Source organism: Varroa destructor, unplaced genomic scaffold (genome assembly GCF_002443255.2).
Source record: "Varroa destructor unplaced genomic scaffold, Vdes_3.0 BEIS01000002.1, whole genome shotgun sequence".
NCBI lineage: Eukaryota > Metazoa > Arthropoda > Arachnida > Mesostigmata > Varroidae > Varroa > Varroa destructor.
The window spans coordinates 33,243,534-33,251,981 of record NW_019211455.1 but is presented as its reverse complement, the minus strand read 5'-3'; the positions used below and the strand labels follow the sequence as shown (position 1 = coordinate 33,251,981).

General features: G+C 39.3%; 1 protein-coding gene and 1 long non-coding RNA gene across 5 annotated transcripts in view; one reads left to right on the top strand and one right to left on the bottom strand.

Moving 5' to 3' along the window:
* The window catches only part of LOC147757693 (uncharacterized), a 7,080-nt gene extending 2,705 nt beyond the window's left edge, over positions 1-4,375 (top strand). The window contains exon 3 of the long non-coding RNA XR_015320238.1: positions 3,913-4,375. This is a non-coding gene — a long non-coding RNA (uncharacterized LOC147757693). The remainder of the gene's footprint in view (positions 1-3,912) is intronic.
* LOC111243732 (uncharacterized) overlaps positions 1-8,448 on the bottom strand; it is a 206,863-nt gene that overhangs the window by 143,577 nt on the left and 54,838 nt on the right. The gene's annotated exons all lie outside the window — the stretch shown is intronic.

Sequence of the window (8,448 nt, the reverse complement as noted above, 5' to 3'; positions counted from 1 at the left end):
TACTTTAATTCTCCTTACGTTTACTATGTATTAGTTTACATATGGCTTCAGGCTGCTTTCTATAACACACTTAATGAATATGGCTTTCTTTTTGTCCAGAAGTACATTTTGCAATTCTGTTCCAGGAAAGGTCTGGATCTTAGCACTTGTATAACGTCACCATTTTCGAATAAAACATACGATAAAACCTGTTCAGAACGTTTTCGATGTAATCACCGATAATTAGGTATAGATGAGAATACAAAATGGATTTTGGCTGTCTAATGAGATATTTTTAGCTAAAAAAACCGGGACAATTAGTTCTACAAAGGAAACAAACGCGTATGTACTGTCCAATGCGATCATGACATATTTAGTAAAGTTTATCCATTTAGAGTCAATAGAGCATACGGGGCATTCATATAAATAGATCGCTCAACCGATTTGCCACAACTAACTACTTTAGTAAATCACCTAAGATTGCATACAATAAAACACAAGAAGTGCAAATACTGCTGCCCCCGACAGATCAAAATGGCTTTATACATGATCTCAGCATTCTTATAGTCGACAAAAATGGGGTCCAACTCGCCTTGACCGTGTTTAAAAGTTATTTTTGTATCACTGTATAGGATTTTTTCGAAGCTTCAACTTGTTATATTGATATTCATGGTCGCAATCAAGTTGTCTAAAGTTAGAACAGAGTTTGCCTATGCCTCGCATTTACTTAATAATCAGTGTTGTCAACGAATTACAAAATTAGCGTTTGCCTGTAACAAGTTGAACTATTAATACGTAACAATTAAAAATAAAAAGATACTATTTAAATATACTCGTATCTGCTACATTTGACAGCAAAAACAAATCGGCATTTGCAACACAGACAGACAGACAGACAGAAATTAGGTCGCGATCTAGAAAAGGTTCACAAAAACGGCCGAAATGAGTAAGCTATGTCAATTGCAGTTTTACATAACGACAATAAAGAACGTGTACGTCTAGTAACTTTTGTTATTGTTGATTTAAAATACGAATAGACAGGTGTGGGGGTTGAGATTTTGTCGATTATAAGGTAAACAGCAAAAAGTCAGTTTTTCGCTCGCACGATCTTCAAGCTTCATTCTCATTATTCTTGCAGCAGAGAAGTCTTTAATCACATCAAGAAAAAAATTACCCCCTTAAAAGTTTTAGGCATTACTGTAATACGAAGTTCTAAAATGGGAAATTAAGCTTTGTACTATGATTAACATTGCTGTATCAAACAATTCGTTTTGTGAGTTCCGAAGCGATAAAACGTATTCCTATAGAACTTGGACTGGTTGGGCACTAGAGCATAGAACAGCGTGTCCCGTAAAGAAAATGTATGAAAAGAAGAACGGTTGGAAGATTTTCATTTTAAAATTACCAAGTATATGGACCCATATGAAATGTGCAGTGAAGGTTCGTGCAAATATTTTAGCACGAATACGTCAAAATGATACTCGATAGTTGTGCATGAGGATTCTGTCTGTTGCGGTACTTTCCCGCTATCTCGAATTACTTTGATAGAAGAATACCTTGCGACCACTTTTTACAATAAAGGAGGTATGTATGTATGTATATATATAAATTACCAAACAAGAAGTAATGAATATCAGTATTTTTCCAAAAAATAAGCAAAGCCAGCAAAATAAGCGCTCCGTTCCGTCAACACTACGACGTTACAATAGAAAATAGATATTCCTCAATGTCACATCTGGAAATTTTCAACGCATAGAAATTATCATTTTAACTTGTAAAATTTTCTCTATTAGAGTCTCGTTTTTGAAGGACGGAAAACGTGAACCAAACGGCAATTAGGAAAATAGTTTTAATTTTTATGATTCATGCGACCTGTTACAATTCCTCTGTCGCTTAAATCAGTTGACTTTGACAGATTTATTTGGTCCAGAAGTAATTCTCTGACAGCTGACTTTCACCGTTCGCTGCAATGGAAATATTCTTTTTGAAGAAAAATTAGTTGGAGGGAAGTTCCTTATCACGATATGATTGCTCTTAGGTTTGATATATCAGCAGACTAGATCTGAAAAAGCCCAAAATAAACAATTTGTAAATAGATACTTTACAAATGACATTAGAGCCTTTTTACATTATCTTCTTGTCGCCGATTTGTCGTTGTAATTATAACATTGTCAACAGGAACTTCGAAAACGCATTTTTCAACAAAAGTCGCTAAGTTACCTAAACAGTCACTTTAGCGCCGCTCGAATCGCTAGAACCTCAAGAAATCCTTCGGCAAAAGAGAACATACCATTGGGAAACAGTCCTGTTGTGAAAAACACTGATATCATGCGCCTGATCCAAAATGACTGCTAATTTCTTCCTCCGACCATGGTTCCCTTTAGAGAAGGCAAAGTAATATTTATGCCGTTCGAAGAATTTTTGCAAACCCTCGAACCGTCCCTCAAATCTCTGGGAAATTTATGCATGTCTGTTCCATCTTCCCGAAAGCGCTCGACACAGTTGAGAAGAACTTGCTGCAGTCCCTGTCAAAGCTTGCTAGCGCGTTGTTTGGAGATATTTTCGTGTTCCTTGCCCAATCTAAGCACACCTGCGTTCATATTCCTCGCTAAAAAGCCTCTCAGCTTTGTCCGATAAAGATTTAAGAATAACTAAGTCTTATTTTTAGGGTTGATAGCTGCTTGCGTGGTTCTCATGTGTTCAACATTGCACTAAAACTCCTACTGAGTTGAACTGGAAAAGGCTAGGTACAAATACGTGCGGAATGCATTACTACAGCTCTGAAATGTCGCAATCTGTGAATCCACTAGATTTCTTTTCGATAAAAGCCCCCGGTAATTGTTGCGAGAATAGTTCGTTTTTACGCAAAAGACGTTAGCAGACCTTTTGGTTGTCTTTTGATTTTGTGTGCGACTTCTGTTCATTGCTATAAGACTTTGGAGCTCCATTATTGGGAACTCTCCAGATTTATACCTGAGACGTTGGCCCTCTCGTAGAGCTTCATGGACGTGACGTAGATGCGCCAAGAGGTGCTTGTCGACACTTCCCACAACGAACTTTGCAGGAAGAATACGTTCGCTGTTGATATCTGCACTCCGCATACTGATTTTCTATTCATACTTGAATGTAAAGGTACCCATGTTGTGTCAGCTGACATAGTGGAGACGTCTATTTGCCGTCATTGGACAAATCTGATTGAGTTTCACAGCTGACGCGGTAAATTTACGGACTCAGTGCTTTAGTTCCTTCAAGAAAAGCCCTACGAGCCAGCGTGCTGTACTCAATGCGACCTTAGAGCTCATCCGAAACAGAGCCGAGCAAGGTGCTCCCAATGATAGCTGCCCTCTATCTGCGGGATTTTTAACACGAACCTTTTGATATCAGAGAGTCTGCTCCATAGCACAATTAAGAGGTGCGTACACCCAATGATCAGGAAGCTTTTACCGGTTATGCTGCTCAGGCTAGGCTGCCTAAAAAGGTATATCTCACAAAAAGAAGTTGGCTTTTGTTTTAGCAGCCAGACAAAAAAAACAAATGAAGCAAAATCAATCCTACGATCGGTAAAAGCGTAAAAGCGTTTTTCTTCTCGGCTACGCAATAGCCAAGCAGTTCATAGCTGCTTACGTTGTAGGCTAGAGCAAATTTGCCCTGTGATTTCGTTCGCGCTTGCTACGTCATGTGAACAGGTGGTCAAGGGAACGTGACGAAAGATCGGTCTACAAGGACGTCCTCAGGATACACCTGCAACGAGTTCCACTTTCTAACGAGTGTTTCAATTCCAAACGAGAAGTATTGATACAAAGCATTTTCTAATTTAGCGCATAACTCACAACAAACGTTTACGCGCGTTACTATCTATCTATTCTATTCCAGATCCGAAGTGCAAATGAAAATTCAGAAAGCTTTCAAGACAATATGGCGTTACGTTTTCAGAGCTTACTCGTATGCAGTCTGGGTTGCTTGCAACAAATCTGTCGGACGAAAGCACGCAAAAAGCGTTCACAACGGTCGCTTGAGACGGTCGGATTTTCTGGGTATAAAGCTCAAGAACGATAGCAACACTTGAAACCCAAAGACGTGTAACAGCAATGACAATGAAACCTCAAGGTGTAACTGATGAAACACGACGCGCACGCGAGAATAAGCCGGGACATATGATCAAAACTCTGCTGACCTAATGATGGACGCAGTGATTGCAAAAAGGCAAACATTAGGTGCATCAAAGCTGGAGCAAGCGAAGTTTTCAAAGTAGCTTGCACCTAGCGAAAATGGAAAAGGCCTATCACAGCCGAGAGGACAGAATGACTCCCTACAGAAGTTCATAGTTTGCGCGACCAACGTCATTTTCTAAAATTCCCAAGACAAAAACAAAAAAAATTGTTAATGTAATAATCGTAACAAGTGTTTGTAGCAGGATGCAATAAACACCGCGTAATAAAAGTGCAGTCGTATGTCAAAATTTTAGTTGTTGTCATGGTCTGCTCTTTAAAATCGATGACTCTACATGAGTCTACAGACTCTAAACATCGCATATCTTTGCCGTCCGCTTTTCTTTATTTAGCGCTTTCAACTATTCTCTCTGTATGATTAAGCCTGCAAGATCACCTTTTTTTATGAGTAGCATCAAAGGCTCGCGCTTGCTAGAAGCCTAATTAGGGTGATGTCGCTGGACTTATCTGAGGTTTTCCCAACACGTCCAGCAATTCCGGTTATCAGTGTCGAGCCTGAGTTCTACTTCAAACCTCTGATCATTAATAACTCGATCAAAATTTATAAGCAAATCAAACTTTGACTGCTTATCTACACTGGTTGCACTGCAGATTCTTTTTCCCGTGAATGTCGAACTAAAACAGTCCCTAAAAAACATTGTACGATCTAATGATGATTTCGTGAATGGTATATAGCGCAAAGGGAAATTGATGAAGCTACCAGCCTGTATTTAGTTGTATTCGACCTAGCCCATTTTCATACAGAAAGATGACCAGTTATGTTCAGAGATGGTCACAAGAGATTTCTTCGCCATAAATAGGGAGACTCAGTAATACTTATTAGGGCATCCTTTCTGTAAATTATTTTTGAAGAAAACTGTTAATAGTCGCTCATAAGAATATTTACGAATGATGAGAGAAATCAATTTTTTTTTTTACCATAATTATAGGTTCAGCGCAGATGTAGCTCATGAACATTTCGATACCGCTGATCACGGTATTAGTAGGATCACGGATAGTACCCTCAAGGTCACCGTACAAAAGGGGGTAGGCGAATTCACCTAAGGTTTACTGGTGGCCCTACACAGGTCTAAAATTGAAAAAAAAACTCCGTTATATATTTTAAAACATTTTTTTACTAGAATTTGGACAAATCAGTTAAAAAGGAGGGCTCAAGCATTTTTTCATAACGAAAATGAAACTGTCAAAGACATCAATTGATGACTTAGAACTGGCGTCGTCATCATAAGGGTGGGTCTGCTTGGGAAACGATTGCTGAGCCCTTACTTCTTTGATGTTTTACTAATACGGATAGAAGCTTTAAACCACAGCGGTAACAGCGTATATAAAGTGAGCTGATATCTTTAAAGAACGATTTCTTTAAATTCAGACGCATGATCACTGCAGGTTTGGCGGCGTCTGCTCTTACGGGTAGCTTCATTCCCATTATCTGCAAATAAACGGGCCACGATGAATGGAATTCAGTTCGAACTTTGACAGATGGCCTCGCAGTAAGCAGAAGAGTACCTGGATTCCTTTAAAGAAAATGCGCGTTTTCGGTGCTATAGCCGGTTGAAGAATAACGTACACTTTTGCTTAGGTATAACGAAAATTTCGATTTCGCAACCTGATAGGCAGGACTTTTAACAGGAAAGTCACCAACGTAACGGTGTAGATTACCTAGATAGGCATAAACACATCATATCATTTAAGTACATAAAACACCACGTAGCAATTGGATGCGATGGAAAAGTAAACCAACTGTGCAAGGAGGGACGATCCCAGAAGACCTGCGATAACGTAAAAAAATTTAAGAACTCATCAAAAGGTAACACTAAGAAACAGAAAGCGAATACGAAGGGCACGGCTTCACGCGTGTACTTTTGCTAAATCTAAGAAAACTGTCAAAATACATACGAATTCAGAGAAATGGGAACGGACGAGTTAAATAATATTATTGCAAGGAAGAGGATTCGGGAACGAACATTTGGAAACACGATGCCTGATATTTAAACGGGCCAACCAATGTACTTACAGCATTCTGGACGAAAGAAGACTCCAATAAGCTTCCTGAAAAGGATAGTCCAGATACGGAAACAATGGTGGGAACACAAATAATCTTGGTAAACAGAAAGCACATATAGATAATAAAAGAAGTATGAAGACGCTAAACTGCAGCATAATCGACACTGTCTACCTCAGTCAGAACTCAAGGTTAGGCTCGTAGCTTTTGAAGAGAATCGCGAAAGAAGTACAGTATATCAGGGTGGAAAATATCTGGAAACTGGTTGAGCGCTTAACTACTGTGCCCGATACTGACATCGTAGTTAGCAGTAGCTCCAAACCGTAGTCAACACACAAAAAAAACTAAGGAACGCAGACTGCAGCAAGAAATGATTAAGCTAACAACGAACAGTCAAGGCCACACAAATGTATAGGTTTCGGTTGTTATAAAAGTCCAGGTATTCCCGTAGCCTACGGTATCGCTATGAGAGAAATATCGACAACTAATGATCGTAAGACCTTAATGCTAATTAAGAAAGGAATAATGTAGAATATTGAAAACGGGTATATACCACCATCAACACTAGCTAGAGATGGTAGTCGCCTAACACTTTTCTAGTCATTAAGAAGTCTGACGAACCAAGGACAATAAAGGAGACACTGCCAACTCGCTAAACGTCAAACTAGACGAGATATATTAGGCGAGGTAAGGGCATCATCATTACAACAAGCAAACTCCACCGCGACTCATTAATTAGACAAAATGCTTTAAGACAGATAGGTCATTTGTTACCTCTATGTTTCGTATTTCTCAAAATATAGAGGTAACAAATAACCCATTTATCTTCAGATAGTAAATTCCCTCTGGTTGTACTTCAGCCACAAAATGTCCAGTCATTAGATGACAAACTGAATTCGGAGCCACAGCAAGACTAGTTCCTTGCTTTAATATGCGAATCTAGCAGAGACCTACACAAGGAGCGTACCAGTGAAGAACACTGTTCACTGTGAGGAACGAGGACACCGTACAAACAGTCTGACGCACATAATAAATACATTTGAAATAGGAAAATTCATAAATAACATAGAAAAAGGGACTCCAACCAAAGAAATGTCCATGGTCAGGTCCTGAAACCGGTCCGAACGGGTTCTCACGTGAATCGTGTAAGGCACTATTAGGGAGTGATGTTGCCCTATTTAATGAAACAATGAACGATCTGTTGCACTTCGGAATCTGCCTAATAGCATGGAACACTACTAATTTACCAAAATTAAGGAGAGATAAAAGAACCCAACAGATTATAAACTAATCTGTCTGTTAAAATCGCAGAGGAAGTTATAGCACTTAGGGTCCTAAAGGTCGAGAAAGCTTAATTTTTAGGAATTATTTGCAGTTTACAAAACGAATACCAACACCGCATGCGGCTTTCAAGGTTATGGCCATTGCTTAGGCTGAAATGTACAGGATAATATAGGCTAGGGGCCTATGCATTTTCGTGAAGTTTGGCGTCTGCGATGCTTTCAGCTTTGTCCCCAAACAGGTTATATTTAACAGGCGTATTTCTCTACCTGCATAGAGTGATTTCTTATTATCTTAATTATCCACGAATTTGTTAGACACAATGGGTATGCTAAAACATTGTAAGGGTATGGGTGTTCACAAGGTTCACGACCATAGTTATGGGATAATATGGTGTACTACATCAAGACTGCATGAGGGGAGTCACTGTTGTAGCTTAGGTCGATAGTAAAGATCGACAGCGAAAATTCGATGGTATAATATTTACAATATTATTCAGAACTCGCTCAGGGAATACAAGCTGAACCTGGCTCTAGAAAAAAACAGAACGGGTGATTCTTGGGTAAGCACAGGAGGACACAAAAAACTTCCCCAAAAAAGCACTTAATGCGATCACCGACGGATCTATAACGGCTCACTTCAAACATGCAACTGCTAAAATCATGCGACCAGTTAAAAACGCGCACGACTCATGAGAATCACATGTATGATTTCGGCAATAAGAACGGGTAGCAGCGTCGATCGTCAGCTCAAGAGCACTATGCACTGACCCAGTTTGGCCTGCAGAATTGACAAAGGTAGCAAACAAACGAAGGCTGATTATCGACCAAAGGCAAATAGCCTTGAGGGTAGCCAAAGTGTTCTAAATCGTCTCACATGAACCAATCGTAACAAAAGCCCGCTTAATCTTTAAGAAGCTTTAAACAGAAAAGCTGGCATATTTAATGTCAAAATATT